The following is a 19,792-nucleotide window of genomic DNA, read 5'->3' on the forward strand; positions in this document are numbered from 1 at the left end:
TCTCAGTCAATCTCATAAACCAGTATGATGTGGGCCTTAAGAACTACTCAGTGGCAGGCAGCTTGAGGGAGATTCATTCCATTCTCTTCTATCCCAGCTTTCTAACCAAAAGCAACATTTCTTCACTCTACTATTCATTTTCTCCACACGAAGAGACCGTTTTACAGCACATCAATTCCCACTTGTCCTCCAGCTATATGTTTTCCAAATTCTTTTGTAAGTAAGTACATGGCAGACTTAGCATACTTACCTATAGATCACATGCTTCATTCTCTCTTAGCTCAAGAAACTAAATGCTTATGAGAAAAGACATCTTCCAAAGGCTGTTACCAGTGTATGAAACTAATGACATTCTACTCCCTCCAACCCCATCCCCCAGCTTTGAGAATTAAAGTTTCTTAATATAACTCACTGGGCCTTATCACACTTACGCCACTGCACTCCATTCACCTTAGCTACTTTGCTGTTCAGAGTCTACCTAGCAGCCATAAAAGGAATGTCATTTAAGAAGCCACAGATTTACAAATACCAACAATAAACACTCCAGTTCTGACCCCTCTGAAGTTATTACCATAATGAGTTGGGTCATTAATGAAGAGCATAATATGCCTTCTATACCGCACAGCAAGTCATCTAGGTACTACCTCCAGACCTCACATTCCTGAATGTGCTTATCCCATACATTGTGTATGTGTTTTTCATCAAATAAATAAAAAAGGATGATGAAGATGAACTCAATAAGCCTGTTTCAGAGAGGCTGATCATCATCAATTCCTGCCAGAATGCCTCGATTACCGAGATGAGAACTGCCTGCTTGGTATTTTACAATACCTCTAATGACAAAATCACAGCTGTGAGGAAGCTTAGGGGCCATCTAATAGAGCTGCTTCACTTTCTGGATAAAGGACCTGAGGTCTGGAGGCAGAGGAGAAGACCAGTTAGAAGTCAAGATGACGTGAAGTCAAGATGACTTCAAATTAGAAGCCAACTTAGGTGGTGACTAAGAACTCCCAGTTCTTAGTACAGCTTTTTAAACTCACCCTTACATTACTTCTTCCCAACAGCAACTTGGGAAAGGTACCCAGGGAACTAAAGCTAGAGTTGTCATTTCTACTTCCCAGGCCATGGTGGCTTTATCTACAGACATACATTCTTTGGTGCCAATATCAAATAAGTGGGTGAATAGGGTGTCCTAGAAAAATAGTCAATAAAGTAGAACCAAGGGCTAAACCTACACAATCAGAGATTAGTAAGCAAATGGAGAAACTGACTTTAGAGTATCTTGCTTTAAGGTGATTTTTTTATAGTTCCTGATCCAGAACTTTGGAGCCGGAATGTACTAAAAGTATTATTTCATTCAATTCAGCTGGTTTACATATGATAAAATCTTTAATAACAAGTACAGAATTGGAACAATATGGTAAACAAAACAAATACCAAAGTATTGGACAATAATTCAAATATAAAATAAATATACATGAGCCCCTATTATACAAATAACTAAAGGGGGTAGAAGAGACAAACTTCCTTACAGAAGAATTTCCAGTAATGTACACAGATATTCCCCCCTCGAAGAGGTGGGGCTTCATTCCATACATCCCTCCAACCCACCTTGAAGGTGAGCTAGACTTAGTGATTTGCTTCCAAACAATACAGTAGGAAAACCAGAAACTTTATGGTGGGAAAAAAATGACAGACTACTTGACAAAGTGATCATGAAATTAACATCTCCAGATCAAGTACTCCACAGGGCACTGCACCTCTGCAGTATTCTTCCCCAAGCCCGTAACATCAGTCTAACCATGGGGAAAACACAGACAAGCTCAGACTGCGGGGCATCAGAAAGGATACCTGCTGGTGTTCCTCAAAACTGTAAGAGGTCGTGAAAAGCATGGAAAGACTGAGGAACTGTCACAACCAGAGGAGACTGGGCGATACAACTACTAAATGTAATGTGGTACTTAGACTGGATTCTTGAACAGAAAGAGGCTGTAAGTGGAAAAACTGATAAAATCTAAGTAAAGTCTGGAGTTTAATGAAGAGTAACCTTCCAGGGTTGATGCCTTCATTCTAACAAGTGTGCAATGGAATGTTAAGATGCTAACAATGGGGGAAACTGGGTATAGGGGAACTCTGTATCATCTCTGAAACTTTACTGTAAGTCTAAAATTGGTTCAGAGTAGTATCTGCTAAAAGAAATTAGCATTAAAAGTTGTATTTTTAGGCACCAAGAGGTGAAAGCTGCCACAGAGCCAACATAAACCATTCTCTCTGTAGTTCACTTCCTCAGATTCTTCAGAGGCCTACCTTGTCAACTGCACCAGAGTCGCTCCTGTCTAAAGGGAGAGTGCTCTTTTCTAGAGCAACCCCTCGGCGGAGCAGAAAGGGCCAGTTAACGGTCTTCAAGCAGGAGAAACAGGACGAATGATGTGGCTGTTAGACTGAGAGTGCCTGGCTGGTTCCAGAGCCTCCCTCTGGCCTGCACCAGGGCAAACAGGAGCCACTCAAAGCAAGCAATGACTGTGGCATCGACAGGTTCCACTCGGTCTGGGCTCCCCGAGGAAAGAGACCAGGAACTTGGAAAAGCATCATTTTCAAAAAACTAGTTTACAAGGACACTTCAAAGTAGTTTAAACTGTCACTAGGACTAAAATCTTGTAGGCTTCTGATCTCTGGAACAACTACCTTGGGCATGTCCCCAGGAGCTGTGAGACAAAAATGCCACAGCACCAGAAGACATAACTTGGTTTAGTTGGCATATACATGAAGACTCCCATAGCAATCACTTACAGATTTTGAGGTTGAAGATTCAAATCCTCCTAAAGTCAAAGCACAACAGGAACTTCACATTTCCCCTGAGGATTAAGAAACAAATTGGGTCTGGAGAGGTAAACAGGTACCAGTCAGTTGCTGGGCCACAAGCTATGGGAGCACATTTCTTCTCCAGAGGAAAGCTAGGTAGGTATGCAGTACCTAGCTTCAGTGAGAAAGGTTTGAAAGGGCAGTGTCCGAGCACTGGTCGTCTCGTGGACTGAAATAAGTCCCGACAGTCAAGTCATAGGTCAATACCATAAGCAGGTCTCGACATCTTTGTGTCTGTCTCTTGGACCTACTAAGGCAATAGTACTTACTACTGTAAGAAAAGGACACTTCCAACTGTCCTTGCACTTATCTGCCTAGTCTCAATTTCCAGCCTGCATTTCCGCATTATTTACACAACACAACAGCCCTGCTCCCATGACAATACATAGGCACTCAGATGCTTTTACGGCATCTACCTCAGCATCTATGCAAGGAGAGGGTAGAGGCAGGCAACGCCAGCTCCCCAGCTACTCAGAGGACAACTCCTGGTTTCTGGGGCTTAGGCCCCATTTAGACAGAGTGACTGCTGGAGGCCTGCTTCCCGACCCATTCTCACTCCCTACTTCATCTTGCCAGAAATGTGAGTTAGAAACTTCTTCCTTAGTTTCAGTATTCTCCTCAGGAATTTCCTTTTAAAATGCAAATGTCCCCCAAGGGTACATATTAAGATACTTTAACCTCACTATCAGGCCAACCAATGGGCACAAGTTCACACAGGGGAGAAGAGAAGCAAAGGAAAGAAGAGTGAAGCACCCCAAGGTGCCCAGAAGAGGGAGAGTGGCTCAGAAAGCAAAGTGGAAATGACAATAACAAACAAAGTGGAAAACTTAATTCTCGAACTTAATTCATTCTGGAAGGCTGTTCAAGAAGCAATCTGTTTGAAAACTGAATCACGCCTGAGAGACGTGTGATGATCATCCAGGTACCACCAGCATGAGGGCTGTCAGGTTGAGAACTGAGGCTTACCGTAAACCATTCCTACTTCACAATTTTCCCGAATCATGCTATTTAATAAGCATGAGCTTTTACCTTAAATGGGGGAGGCTTTAAGTACAGTGATCATTTTTAATCGCTTATTTGCTTCAAGTCTTAAGATACTATGATTCCCTACTGTCCAAAGCCATTAAATCAGTGCCATGGAACTGAAAGAGTAAAAGCTTGTCTGAAACAAAAGATAAAAATCAGCTCAGAATGAAAAAGAAAAAAATAACTCTGCCATTAACTGGGCTGAAAGAACAGACAGAGATAAAGGCAGGTGCAACTTCTCCCAAGATCAAAGACCACCTGTAAAATGCTATAATAGCCCTCTGCGTGGCTACTTTCTTATCAATGAATCCCAGACTCACTTTGTTACTGAGGATACCCAATTGCTAAACTGTCTTTGTTGCAAGACAGCACCCAAACCCTAATTAATCCTCCCTTTCAATCCTGTCAAGACAGCACTCAAACCCTAATTAATCCTCCCCTCTAATCCTGTCATAGAAACAGTGGCCAATCCAAAATTGATCCCCACATGCCTGAGAGCTTCTTTAGAATGGTTCGACAAAAACCGAAACCTTACACAAGTCCCTTCCTTGCTTCTGGCTAGTGCAATGGAGGGAATCAGGTTGTCACCACCTGAACCCTTTGATTGATCTTAGCATCACTAAGAGCCAAATAATTCTGAAAAAGAAGAACAAATTTGGAGGCCTCACACTTCCTGATTTCAAGTCATTACAAAACTACAGTAATCAAAACAGTGTGGTACTGGCAAAAAGACAAATGTATACCACGGAATAGAACGGAGAACTCAGAAATAAACCCTAATATTTATGGTCAAATGATCTTTACAAGAGTTCCAAGACAATTAATAGAAAAGAATAGTCATTTTCAACAAATGGTATTGGAAAATTGGATATCCAAATGCAAAACAAGAAGGCTGGACCCACACCTTACACCACATACAAAAATTAACTAAAAATGGAAAAAAAAATTAACTAAAAATGGATCAAAGGCCAAACACTAAGACCTAAAATTGTAAAACTCCCAGAAGAAAACACAGAAGTCAAGCTTCATGACACTGGATTTGGAAATGATTTCTTGGTTATGACATCAAAAAAATAGGTTACCAAAGAAAAAAGATTATATTGGAATACATCAAAATTAAAACTTTTATACAAAGGACATGACCAACAGGGTGAAAAAGCAAACCATGGAATAGAGAAAATATGTAAAAATCATCTACACAACAAGGGGCTAATATGCAGAGTATTTAAAAGAAGTCAGATAAAATAAAACAAATAGCCTGATTTAAAAAAATGGGGAAAGGACCTGCATGGACAAAATGAGTGATTAACAAGCACATGAAAAATGCCTATCACTCATCATTAGGGAAATGCAAATCAAAACCACAATGAGATACCACCTCACACTCATAAGGATGTATACTATCAAAAACCAGAAGGTAAGTTTTGGCGAGGATATGGAGAAACTGGAACCCTTCTGTATTATTGGTGAGAGGGTAAAATGGCACAGCTGCTATGGAAAACAACATGGTACTTCCTCAGAAAATTAAAAATAGAATTGCCATGTGGTCTAGCAATTTCTCTTCTAGGTGTATACCCAAAAGAACTAAAGGCAGGGTCTTGAACAGATTATTTGTATACCCATTTTCATAGCAGCATTATTCCTAATACCAAAAGGTAGGAACAATCTAAGTTTACATGAATGAATAAATTTTAAAAGTATGGTCTACATATACAATGAAATAATTAAGCCTTAGAAAGGAAATTCTGAGATATGATACAATTTGGATGGACCTTCAAAACGTATGCCAGTCACAAAAGAAGAAATACTACATGATACCATTTTATACAAGGTCCTTGAAGTGGTCAAGTGCATACGACAGAAAGTAGAATAGTGGTTGTCAGGGGCTGGAGAGAGAGGAAAATGAGGACTAAAAAAATTTTTTTATTGATGGATTAATTTTAGAGAGAGAGGAAAAAGGAAGGATGGGCAGGTGAAACATGGATTTGTTGTTCCACTTATTTATGCATTCATTGGTTGATTCTTCTATGTGCCCTACTGGGGATTGAACCCCAAACTTGGAGTGTTGGGACAATGCTCTAATGAACTGAGCTACCCAGCCAGGGCCCAGGAGTTATTTTTCAATGACTAGAGAGTTTCAGTGTTGCAAGATGTAAAAAAGTTCTAGAGCCCCTGGCTGGCATAGCTCAGTGGATTGAGCACGGGCCTGCGAACCAAAGGATCCTGGTTCAATTCCCAGTCAGGGCACATGCCTGGGTTGCAGGCCAGTTCCCAGCAGGGGACGCACGAGAGGCAACCATACACTGATATTTCTCTTCCTCTCTCCTTCCCTTCCCTTCTAAAAATCAAAAACAAAAACAAACAAAACTTCTGGATGAGGTGGTGGTGATAGTTGTATAATAATGTGAATGCACTTAATGTCACTAAAATGTGTATTTTAAAATGGCTAAAATGGTAAATTTTGTTATGTGTATTTCACCACAATTAATTAAAAAAAAAAAACAAACCCTTTCAGTTGCTTAAGGTTAATTACTATCTTATGTGGCAGAATCAAAACCAGAAGTCAGTACTTTTGAATCCTGGTTTAGTGCTTATCTGTAATACCAGGTACCACTCCTTCCCCACCCCCATCAGTTTTGAGAGTTCCACCAATCAGGAAACACATAATACTCTTCCTGGCAGAAAAAATGAAAATATTAACATCCTAATAATTTAAACTTCTGTAGCCTACTAATAAAGCATAATCTAAGTGGGTGATAGCACAGCCGCAGAAAACTAACACGGCATGAAAGTACACTTAAGCAACGTAAATTACTAATTTAAATTTCAAAGTATAATTGTGTTTAAGGATATTGTAAGGTACCAAAACTATAGCTCAGCACATTAAGAGCTAAAGGTATGCAAGTGGCGTAAGTACAGATTAAAAGTAGCATTTTAACAATTATTTTGCCATTAACACTGAAATGCACTTAAATGTGGATAAAAATGGCTTAACATTTAAGTACTGTCCATTTTATATGCAAATAGGTAGAAAATGGTTGGTATTCTTATTTCTCATTCCTTCTGCTGGATTTCTCAACCAGTCTGATTGGGATATACTTGGTGCTTCTGGATAGTTGTAATTTTTTCATCAAAGGGTAATTAAAAATAGAATATTCTAACAAGTACTTCCAAGTAAATATTTAACAAACAGAAAGTTAAATTTTTAGAGTAGCAACTGATTTACCTTATTCAACCTTAAATATATATATATTTTTAAAGGCTGCACCTCTTAGTATAAATACTTTTTTATTTCTAAAGTATATTTTATTGATTATGCTATTAGCTTTTCCAATCTTTCCCCTTTATCCCATCTCCATACTGCACCCCTCAACCCTGGCACATCCCCCCCTTAGTTCATGCCCATGGGTTGTACACATATGTTCTGTTTCCTAGACTATTTTTTACCTCTCCCTGTCTATTTAATACCTACCAATTATGCTTATTCCCTGTATCTTCCCTCCCATTCCTCCTCTCCCCCTCCCCACTGAAAACCCTCCATGTGATGTGTATTGCTCTAATTCTGTTCCTGCTCTAGTTGTTTGCTTAGTTTTTTTGTTGTTTTTCTTTAGTTTTTTAGGTTCAGTTGTTGACAGTTGTGAGTTTGTTGTCATTTTACTGTGTTCACATTTTTTGATCTTCTTTTTTCTCAGATGAGTCCCTTTAACATTTCATAGAATAATGGCTTGGTGATGATGAGCTCCTTTAACTTGACCTTATCTGGGAAGTACTTTCTCTGCCCTTCCATTCTAAATGATAGCTTCACTGGATAGAGTAATCCTGGATGTAGGTCCTTGCTTTTCATTACTTCAAATACATCTTTCCAGGACCTTCTTGCCTGTAAGGTCTCTTTTGAGAAGTCAGCTGATAGGCTATGGGAACTCCTTTGTAGGTAACTCTTTCCTTCCCTCTTGCTGCTTTTAAGATTCTCTCTTTGTCTTTAATCTTGGGTAACTTCATGATGATGTGCCTTGGTGTGTTCCTCTTTGGGTCCAGCTTCTCTGAGACGTTCTCAGCTTCCTGGTCTTCCTGGAAGTCTAGTTCCTTCACAGATTGGGGAAGTTTTCCTTCATCATTTGTTCAAATAAGTTTTCCACTTCTTGCTGTTCTTCTCCTTCTGGCACCCCTATAATTCAGATATTGGAACATTTCAGGTTGTCCCAGAGGTTTGTAAGGCTCTCTTCACTTTTTTGAATTCTTGTTTCTTCATTCTGTTCCAGTTGGATGTTTATTTCTTCCTTTTGTTCCAAATCATTGATTTGAGTCCTGGTTGCCTTCCTGTCACTGCTGGTTCCCTGAATATTTTGCTTTTTTTTCATTTTGGGTATCTTTCATTTTTCAACAAAGCTCAATCAGTTCTGTGAGCATTTTGATTACCAGGGCTTTAAATTCTCCACCAGATAGGTTGGTTATCTCCTTTTCCTTTAGCTTCTTCTGAGGTTTTGCTCTGTTCTTTCATTGTGGCCCTATTTCTTTGTTCAGGGCCCCTGTTAAGTTGTAAGGGGGCAGGGCAACCCTCTTTGCTGCACTTTGGGCACTGCCTGTAGGGAAGGGACAATGCAACTCGCCTGCTAGTCTCTGCACACTTTTCAACGAACTCTTGTTGTGAGACTGGGAGTTCCCCCCAATGCAGCCACCACTGTAGGGTACATATACTTCTAAGGTGAAGTTGAACTTTGGACTCTTGACACCTTCCCTTCCACAGTTACTATGTGTGTTTTGAATACTTAACAGCACACTTAAGACATAAGCCCCATTTGTTTGTTTGTTTGTTTTTAAATCCTCACCTGAGGATATGTTTCACTGATTTTAGACAAGGGTTGGGAGGGGAGAGAGAAGACTAAACTGCAATGTAGGAATGTGCCCTGACCGGAATGGAACCTGCAACCTTTTTGGTGTATGGACAGATGCTCCAACAAACTGAACACCCTGGTCAGGGCCCATCTGGCTTTTTTTAAAGCAACTCAAACCCTAACTTTAACACAATTATAGACTCTGTATAAAACAGCATTAAATATAATGGGGGGAAAGTATAAAACAGCATTATTGATTGATGATAGTCATCGTTGGTGAAAGCTTTTTGACCCAGAGATTTCAGATCATGCACATTACCTTAACTCTGCTCTCCCTCCCCCCACCTCCTAAGAGGACTGGCTTTGTTTCTTGCTTCAGGGAAATTGCTCCTAGTCAACAACATCATCCCAGCTGGACCAATGCTAGACCAATGCAAATCACCAAAACAAAACAGCAACCCCAGCTCCCTCAACATTCTCAGGAGGACTACCAATACAGACATCACACGTTCACCAGCAAGTCACAAAGACAGTGATGAAGCAGAACTTCCTGAACGTTTCTTCATTTTCTCTCTGCCCCCAACCCTTGCCTCATTTTTCACTTTCTTCTTCATTTCTTTGGTCTTACACAACTTTCCCAAGCACCCATTCCTCTTTGTTTCTATCGTAGGCCTTTAACAGGCGGAAATATTTTCCAAGCTTGAAGGTGAGCAGAGTCTCAAGGAAATAAATGATTATTCATCCCTGGACTGCTAGCAGCATCCACACACAGGGCACCCCTGGGCTCACCCATGGCCATCTGGACTTCTCAGTCCTACAAAAGGAGGTCACAACCTCACTGCTACTCACACCTGAGGTGCAGAACATACAGATGCCCTCTTGGATCGCTTACTCTTTCGTCTGAGCCATGATACATCATAGTCTGTGACTCATCTCTCTTCCAGGGGAACTGTAGGTATAAATATTCCTCAGAGGACTATCCCTTCAAAGCTATCCCCCACTGTTTGGCACCCAGACCCCTCAAATCATGTGCAAACTGTACTGGACCTGCTCAACCAGAGTTTATGCTTATTTACTGCAATCTGAAAATGTGGAACCTTCTCCCTGTCACCAATATCAGTCTATTTAGTTAAAATGTTGTACATTTGCAAAAGCCCTTCTTAAGACCATTTGAGCTAGAAAATTACTTTACATTTACTTTTCTTATTCAAGAAATGCATTTTTTAATACTTTACTACTCTTACAACTTTATTTTTTAGAGTAGTTACAGGTTCACAGCAACACTGAGAAGATATATAAACACTGTCTCCATATATGAACCCTCTGCCTTCATATATGCACCACCTCCACTATCAGCATCCAGCACCAAAATGATGCATTTGTTACAAATGACTAACCTACACAGACATATCATTGTCGCCCAAAGTCCATAATCTACATTAGGACTCACTCTTGGTATTGTATATTCCATGGGTTTGGATAAATATATAAAGGCATGTATCCATCCCTATAGTACCATGCAAAGTAGTTCCACTGCCCTACAAATCCTTTGGGCTTCCTCTATTTAACCCTCTTTCCCTGAGGCCCTGGCAACCACTGATCTTTTTACTGTTTCCACAGTTTTTTTATTTTCAAGAGTGTCATATAGTTAGAGTCAAACAGTACGCAACCTTTTCAGACTGACTTCTTTCACTGCAATATATATTTAAGGTTCCTTCATGTCTTCTCATAGCTCAGATTGATAGCTCATTTCTTTTTAATGCTAGATAGTACTCCACTGTCTGGCTGTAGCAATTTATTTACCTATGCACCTACTGCTGAATACCTTGGTTACTTCCAAGTCTGGCAATTGTTAATAAAACTAGTATAAATATAATTAATAGTATTATAGGTTTTTAAAAAATATATTTTGAGCACGGGCCTGTGAACCAGACGATCACGGTTCGATTCCCAGTCAGGGCACATGCTTGGGTTGCAGGCCAGTTTCCGGCAGGGGCCATTCCCTGCAGGGGATGCACGAGAAGCAACCATACACTGATGTTTCCTTCCTCTCTCCTTCCCTTCCCCTCTAAAGATAAATAAAATGTTTAAATATATATATGTTTTTTTGATTATGCCATTACACTTGTCCCATTTCCCCCCTTCATTCCCCTCCACCCTGCACACCTCCATACCCCCCTTTAGTTCATGACCATGTGTCACAAGTTCTTTAGTTTCTACATTTCCCATAATATTCCTGCCCTCCCCCTGTCTATTTTCTACCTATAGTCTATGCTACTTATTCTCTGTACCTTCTTCCCCCTTCTCCTCCTCCCACTCTCCTGTTGCTAACCCTCCATGTGATCTTCATTTCTATGGTTCTGCTCTTGATCTATCTGACCTCTTGGTTTGCTTTTGTTTTAGGTGTGGTTGTTAATAACTGTGAGTTTGCTGTCCTTTCACTGTTCATATTTTTTATCTTCTTTTTCTTAGATCAGTCCCTTTGACATTTCATATAATAAGGGCTTGGTGATGATGAACTCCTTGAATTTGATCTTATCTGAGAAGCACTTTATCTGTCCTTCCATTCCAAATGAAAGCTTTGCTGGATAGAGCAATCTTGGATGTAGGTCTTTGGATTTCATGACTTGGAATACTTCTTTCCAGCCCCTTCTTGCCTGGAAGGTCTCTTTTGAGAAATCCGCTGACAGTCTGATGGGAACTCCTTTGTAGGTGACTGTCCCCTTATCCCTTGCTGCTTCTAGGATTCTCTCCTTCATTTTAATCTTGGCGAATGTAATTATGATGTGCCTTGGTGTGTTCCTTCTTAGGTTAAACTTCTTTGGCACTCTCTGGGCTTCCTGGATTTCCTGGAAGTCTATATTTCCTTTGCCAGACTGGGGGAGTTCTCCTTTATTATTTGTTCAGATAAGTTTTCCACTCATGGCTCTTCCTCTTCCCCTTCTGGTACCCCTATAATTCGGATGTTGGAACATTTAAAGATGTCTTGGAGGTTCCTAAGCCTCCCCTCATTTTTTTGAATTCCTGTTTCTTCATTCTTTTCTGTTTGGTTGTTTCTTTCTTCCTTCTGATCTACTCCATTGATTTGAGTCCCAGTTTTCTTTCCTTCACTATTGGCTCCCTGTACAATTTCTTTCATTTCACTTAGTGCAGCCTTCATTTTTCCATCTAATTTGCAACCAAAATCAACCAGTTCTGTGAGCATCCTGATCACCAGGGTTCTGAACTGTGCATCTGATAGGTTGGCTATCTCTTGGTTGCTTAGAGTTATTGGCTCTGGGGCTTTGATTTGTTCTTCTGATTGAGCCATTTTTGGTCAGGTTGCGCCTATTAAGTATGAGGGGTGGAGCCTTAGGTGTTCACCAGGGTGGGGCAACCCATGTTGCTGGGTTGTGATTGGGGGCGGGGTCAGAGAGGAAGCAATGGCATTTGTTCTGCTCTCTCTCGAATTTCGGTCCCCTCTGCTGCTTCCCACAAGCAAATTGGGCCCTTCTGGTGCGCTTCCTAGGTGGGTGGTCTTGTGTACCTAAGACCCTATGAGTCTCTCCAACAAACTCTCCTATGAGGCTGAGAGCCTCTCCCAGCACCTCAACCCCTGAAAGTTTTTCCAATTGGTGCTTTTAGACTTTCATTCCCATCACTGGGGCCCTGGGTTGCGCAGTCTGTCTTACTGCCTGTTTTTTTGCCTGGTTTATCTGCGCGTGAATGTGCATCGTGGTCAGCCAGCCAGCCGCCCTGTGAGCCTTACTGGGTTTGCTCGTTTCGTCCCTGAGCCCGCCTGGGTCCATTAACCACTGCTGTTTTCTGCTGTGAACCCTCTCTGCCAGCCGCCGACTCCACCCCTCTGGTCTGGATGAATGGTTTGTTGTTGTTGGACTTCGGCACAGTTCAATTTTCTGTCTGTTTTGGTTGTGTTTTTGTTTCTAAATCTTTGTTGTCCTTAAATTTGGTTGTGCAAGGAGGTACAGTATTTCCACCTATGCCTCCATCTTGGCTGGAAGTCAGTATTATAGTTTTTAAAGAAACTACCGAACTTGTCTTCCATAGTGACTGTATCACTTTGCAAGGAGTGTTCCTGTTGCTCCAATCGTCACCAGCATTTGTTATTGTCAGTGTTCTAGATTTTGGCCATTCTGATAGGTGGGTATTGGTTAACTCTTTTTAATTTTCAATTCTTTAATGACATATGATGTTGAGCATCTTTTCATAGATGCTTATTTGCTGTCTGGGTACCTTCTTTGGATAGATATCCGTCCAACTCCTTTGCCCATTTTTTAATTGGGCTGTTTTCTTATGATTTAGTTTTAAGAGTTTTTTTATATTTTGGACAACAGTCCTTTATGAGATTCTTTTGCAATTTTTTCTCTCAGTTTATGGCTTCTCAGTCTCTTCACATTGCCTTTTAGAGACCAGAAGTTTTTTAATTTTAATAAAGTCCAGAGTATTAATTATTTCTTTCATAGATCATGCCTTTGGTGTTGCATTGAAAAAGTCACTGAGGCCCTGACTGGTGTGGCTCAGGAGTTTGGGCACTGTGCTGCAAACCAAAAGGTCATCAGTTGACTCCGGGTCAGGGTTGTAGGTCAGTACCCCAGTTGGGGGTGTGTGAGAGGCAACCATTCGATGTTCTTCTCACACATCAGTGTTTCTCTCTTCTCTTTCTCCTTCCTTTCCCCTCAAATAAATTTTAAAAATCCTTTTAAAAAAGTCATTGCAGAGCTGCCATCTTGTGTCCCCACGTGTGTGCACTTATTCTCAGCTGGTCTGAGTAAGACCCCTTGAGCACCAACCCTAGTCTGCTGCACAGCCCCATTTTCTCTCCAACAAGATGAAAGAAACTATCATGAACCAAGAAGAACTTGCCAAACTGCAGGCACAAATGCTCACTGGTGGAAAAGGAACTACTCATAGTAATAAATAAAGTGGTTCACAGAACAGCTACAGCAGTGATAGGAAACTTCAGTTCTCCTTAAAAAAGTTGTCTGTATCTCTGTACTATAAACAGTATCTCTAGTACTGAAAAGGTAAATATGTTCACAAACCAGGGAACAGTGACCCACTTCAAAAACCCTAAAGTTCGGGCATTTCTGGCAGCAAACACTTTCCCCATTGCAGGCCACGCTGAGACACAGCAGCTGACGGAAATGCTGCCCAGCATCTTAAATCAGCTTGGTGCAGTCTCACTAGTTTAAGGAGACTGGCCCAAACAATCTGTGGATGAAAAAGCACCACTTGCTATAGAGGATGAGGATGAGGATGAGGATGAGGATGAAGTTCTAGATCTTGTGGAGAATTTTGATGAGGTTTCCAAGAATGAAGCAAACTGAATTGAGTCAACTTCTGAGGATAAACTTGATTAGTTACTCGGAGTGGCTATTTTATTTTTTAAAGATTTTATTTAGTTATTTTTAGAGGGAGGAGAAGAGAGGGATAAGGAGAAGGAGAAAAGTATCAATGTGTGTTTGCTCCCCATGTGCCCCCCACTGGGGATCTGGCCCGCAACCCAGGCATGTGTCCTGACTGGGAATGAACCAGTGACCCCTTGGTTCACAGGCCCCATACTCAATCCACTGAGCTACACCAGCCAGGGCTGCCTTGCTAATATTTTGTTGAGGAATTTTGTATCTATGTTTATGAGAGATAATGGTCTGTGGTTTTCTTTTCTTATAATGTCTATGTCTGGTTTTAGATTAGGATAATGCTGCCCTCACAGAATGAGTCAGGAAATATTCCTTGCACTTCTATCTTCTGGAGAGATTCTAGAGTAGTACTATAATTTCTCCATTTAATGTTTGGTAGAATTTACCAGTGAACTCTTCCAAGCTTGGTGCTTTGTTTTGTAAGGTTAATTGCTGGTTCAATTTCTTTAACAGATATAGGCCTATTTAGATCATCTATTTCTTGTTGTGTGAGTTTTGTATCTTTCAAGGAATTGGTCCATTACATCTAGGTTATCAAATTTGTGGGGACAGAGTTGCTTATAACATTCCTTTATTACCCTCCAACATCCACAGGATCTATAGTGATGTCCCCTCTTTTATTTCTGGTACTAGTGATTTGTGTCTTCCCCCTTTGTTTCTTAGTTAGCCTGGCTAGATAGAGGCTTATTGGTTTAATAGATTTTTTCAAAGAACCAGGTTTTTATTTTGATTTTCTCTATTGACTTATTTTTGTAATTTTATTGATTTCTGCTCTAATTTTTACTATTTCCTTTTTTCCTGCTTACTTTGAATTTAATTTGCTTTTCTTTTTCTAGTTTCCTAAGGTAGAAGCTTAGATTATAGGTACAGATCTTTCTTCTTTTCCAATATAGTCATGTGCCACATTTCAACATTTTGGTTAACAACATAATGCAAACACGATAGTGCTGGCACAAGACTAACGGAGCTGGAAGATTTCTTTCATGTACTATAGTCGTTGGTTGTTATGTCATAGCTCAATGCACTACTCACGTATTTGTGGAGATGCTGGTGTAAACAAACCACTATGCTTCCAATCACATACAAGTATAGCACATACAATTGTCAAGTACAAAATACTTGATGATAATAAATGACTGTTACTGGTTTATGTATTTACTATACATTCTATCATTATTTTAAAAGTGTACTCTTTCTACTTATTAAAAAGTTTGCTGTAAAACAGTGTGCCATGCTATGCCAGCAGCAGCCTCATGTATCTTGTGCTTGCCTCATCTCTTGATTGCATCAACTTCTCTTGTGCTTGATTATATCTCATGCTGTTTGTACACTGACCTGCTCTACTGGTTTGTAGTCTAGGAGCAATGCATTATACCATACGGCCAAGGTGTACAGAAAGGTTATACCATGTAAATTTGTGTAAATATACTCTATGATATTCTCATAATGACAAAATCACCAAACCTCCATTGTTAAGCAGCACATGACCATATATACATTAAATGCTATTAATTTCCCTCTAAGAACTATTTTGCTGCATTTCACAATTCTGATAAGGGGTCTTTTCTTTCATTTAGTTCAAAGTATTTTTAAATTTCTTGTGAAAAAAATTCACATGAGGTATCTTCTTTGACCAAGTATTATTTGCAAGTGTGTTGTTTCATTTCCATGTACTTGGGGATTTTCTCACCATCTTCCCATTGTTCATTTCTAGTTTAATTCCATTGTAGTCTTGGGAAATATATTGTATTTCTAGTCTATTAAATTTGTTAAGCTATTTTATGGCCCAGAATGTCTATCTTGAAGAATGTTTTATGTGATCTTGATAAAAATGTATACTCTGCTGTTGTTGGATGCAGGTGCCAATCATATCCAATAGATTGAAGAATGCTATTGAGTTCAACCAAATCCTCAATGGTTTTCTGCCTGATGGATCTGTCCATTTCTGAGATGAGTGTTGAAATCTCCAACTGCAATAATGGATTATCTATTTCTCTTTGCAGTTCTATCAATTTTTGCCTAGCATAGTTTGACACTCCATTGTTAGGTGTATACACATTAAGGGTTCTTATGTCTTCTTGGAGTACTGATCCCTCTTTATCCCTGATAACTTTCTTTGGTCTGAAGTCTGCTCTGTCTAGATATAGCTATTTCTGCTTTCTCTGGATTAGTGTTAACATGGTCTCTCTTTATCCCTTTATTCTTAATGTATATGGATGTTTATATACATGTATATATATGGATGTTAATGTATATGGATGTTCTTATAAACAACATACAGTTTTGGCTTTGTTTTGTAATTCACTCTGACAATCTCTTTCTTTAAACTGCTGTATTTAGACCATTAAGGTTTAAAAGTTATTATTGCCCTGGCTGGTGTAGCTCAGTGGATTGAGCACAGGCCTGCGAACCCGAGGATCGCAGTTCGATTCCCAGTCAGGGCACATGCCTGGGTTGTAGGCCAGTTCCCAGCAGGGGACACATTGGAGGCAACCATACATTGATGTTTCTCTCCCTCTCTCCTTCTCTAAAGATAAATAAACAAAATCTAAAAAACAATGAAAATTATTGTTGATGTAGCTGAACATATACATTTGTTACTGTTTTCTATTTGCTTCCCTGCTTTTCCTATTCCGTCTTTCACTACTTCTGCCTTTTATGGTTTTAAATGAAAATTTTATGATTTCATTTTCTTTCCTTTTTTAGACTATCAATTATGATTCCTTTTTTTCTAGTGTTTGTTAGTTTGCAATGTACATTCACAACTAATCCAAGTGAAGTCTGAAATGACACTGTACCACTTCACACAGTATGAGTATCTTACAAGAACAATCCCATTTCTACCTCCTGCCCCTTGTATCATTGCTGTCATTCAGTTCACTCATACATACACACGTACACACAAAAGCGCACATAATTGAACATACTGTTGTGATTATTTTGAACAAATTATTCTGTCAGAGCAATTTAAAAAAAGAAAGAAAAAGAAAAGTTTTAATATTACCCTCATTTATTTATTCTCTAATGTGCTTCCTTTCTTTGTATAGATCCGAGTTTGGACCTAGACCTTTTTCCTTCTCTCTGAAGAACTTCCCTTAAATTTTTCGCAAGTAAGGTCTACTGGCAACAAATTCTCTTAATTTTGGTTTGTCTGAGAAAGTACTTCTCAACTTTGAAGGACAGCTTTTCAGGATACAGAATCCTACCTAGGTTGATGGAGATTTTAAATATTTCACTGTACTCTCCTCTTGCTTACATGGTTTCTGAGAAGAGGTCATATAATTCTTACCTTTGCTCCTCTATTTGGAAAGCTCTTTTCCCTCTCTGGTTTCTTTTAAAGTTTTTTCTGTAACTCTGATTTTCTTTCTCTTTTTTTTAAGATTTTATTTACTTATCTTTAGAGGTGAAGGGAAGGAGAGAAGAGAAGGAGAGAAATATCGATGTATGGTTGCTTATTGTGAGTCCCCTAGCCGGGAACTGGCCTGCAACCCAGGCATGTGCCCTGACTGGGAATGAACCGCGATCGTGTGGTTCGCAGGCCCGCGCTCAATCCACTGAGCTACACCAGCCAGGGCTGTAACTCTGATTTTCTATATTATGAATATAATATGCCAGTCTGTGATTTTTTTAAAGCATTTAGATGTTTTCTTAGCTTCCTAAATCTGTGGTTTGGTGTCTGATATCAAATTGGAAAAATTCTCTGTCACCACTGCTTCAAATATTTCTTCTGTTCCTTTCTTTCTTATCTTTCTGGTATTCCAATTATGTATATGTTATCTTTTGTCCCGCAATTCTTGGATATTCTGTTCCATTTTTTCAGTTTTTTTTTCACTCTGGTTTCAGTTTCGAAAGTTTCAACTGACAGATCTCAAGCTCAGAAAACCTTTCTGCAGCTATGTCTCAACCACTAATGAGCTTAAAGGTATTTCTCATTACTAAGTTTTTAATTGCTATATTTAAATTTTTTCTTAGAATCTTGATCTCTGTACTTGTATTACCTATCTGTTCTTATATATTGTCTACTTTTTACACTAAAGCTGTAAGCATATTTATCATATATTTTAGAAATTCCTGGTTCCAACACTCCTGCCATGTCTCTCTACTCTGGTTCTGATGCTTTTTTAGCCTCTTAAAACTTTCTGCCTTTTAGTATACCTTGTCAATTTTTTTTGTTGAAAGGTATACATGATATACTGTAAAAAAGGAACTGCAGAAAAGAGCCCATTAGTAATATAGTGGTAAGATATAGGGGGAGGGGAAGCAATCTACAGTCCTATGATTAGGTCCCAGTCTTTTGATGAGCCTGTGCCCCTGAACTGTGCACCGCACCAGTGCTTCCCGGGTTTCTTGTCCCCCTGTAAGGGGACAGCAAGGCTAAGGGGGATACAACTGGGTATTGCCCTTCCCCCATGTGGAAAGCTAGAGCCAGCTGAAATTTGCTATCTCTTTAGGCTCTTATAAAACCACAGCAGGCAAGGTTCTGATAAAGTAATTTCTCCTGATGGTAGGCCATGTTAAAAACAGAATGTTCTGGGTAATTTCAAAAACAGTTATTTTCCCCCCTCACTGCCAGAAGAATTAGGGAATTTTTCTCCAATATTATCCACTGTGAGAACTGGATACAAAACACAAAAGTATGTGGATGCCCTTGGAGTTTTAACTCTAGAACTTGTCTAGAGCCTCCAGGAATTTGTCAATTACAGTTTTGGTTTTTCTAGCCTAGTACGGGATCTCTGCAGAGGTTTCTGCTCCAGTAAATTGTGATTCTCTGTGTAATTTTCAGTGGACATTAAGTTGTATATTCTTCTACCTAGGGTACCCCACACAAGCATTCGACACCTTTTTGGTTTTATGACCTGGAATCTTTGACTCTGCCCTGCAAGATCCCGCCAGGACGCCAAACAAACAGGTCATTGATATATCTGAGAAGGAAAAAACTCTCAAAGAACCTTTTCCAAGAAAAGTTCATATAAGGCAAGTTAACAGTTGAGGAGGGACTGCTGCACAAGGATTCTATATAGTTAGATCTTTTAATAACAGTGAGAATGTTACTACTACTAAGCATCTAACACTTACTCAACACTTGCTTACCATGCCAGGTGCTGTTTTAAAAGCTTTTGCATGAATTAACTCTAATTCCCTCAAAACCCTATGAGTTAAGAACTGTTTTCTTTATTTTACAGGCGAAAATACTGAATTGCTGAAAGATAAAATAATTCCCTAAAGGTCACACTGATTGCTATTGCACTGCTGAACTAGAAGTCAATCCCAGATGATACGACTTCAGAACTCATGCTGCTGTTCTAATGTCCTTATTTAATAAAGAATATTTAAGGCTTTAGCTATAAATGAACCAAATAAGTTACGTTTGTTGATTCTTAGCAAGCACCCCAGATTCTGTTTTTGAGCTAATAGATTTTATTAATCACTATTTATACTCCTTGCTTCATCAAAGCAAAAAGAATTATGACCCAGCCTTGACTGGTGTGGCTCAGAGGGATGCCTGTCACCCGCAAACTGAAAGGTTGCTGGTTTGATTCCTGATCAGGGTACATGCCTGGGTCGCGGGCCAGGTCCCTGGTTGGTGGCATGCGAACAACTGATTGACGTTTCTCTCCCCCACTGATGTTTCTCTCTTTTCCCCTCCCTTCC

At 39.7% G+C, this 19,792-nt stretch overlaps 1 protein-coding gene and 1 pseudogene across 2 annotated transcripts in view; one reads left to right on the top strand and one right to left on the bottom strand.

Annotated features, from left to right (window-relative positions):
• ILRUN (inflammation and lipid regulator with UBA-like and NBR1-like domains) overlaps nucleotides 1-19,792 on the bottom strand; it is a 100,273-nt gene that overhangs the window by 19,838 nt on the left and 60,643 nt on the right. The gene's annotated exons all lie outside the window — the stretch shown is intronic.
• Nucleotides 13,689-14,047, top strand: LOC118991518 (transcription factor BTF3-like; annotated as a pseudogene).

This window comes from Sturnira hondurensis, unplaced genomic scaffold, assembly GCF_014824575.4.
Source record: "Sturnira hondurensis isolate 20B ecotype Veracruz unplaced genomic scaffold, ASM1482457v3 Scaffold0007578, whole genome shotgun sequence".
Taxonomy (NCBI): Eukaryota; Metazoa; Chordata; class Mammalia; order Chiroptera; family Phyllostomidae; genus Sturnira; species Sturnira hondurensis.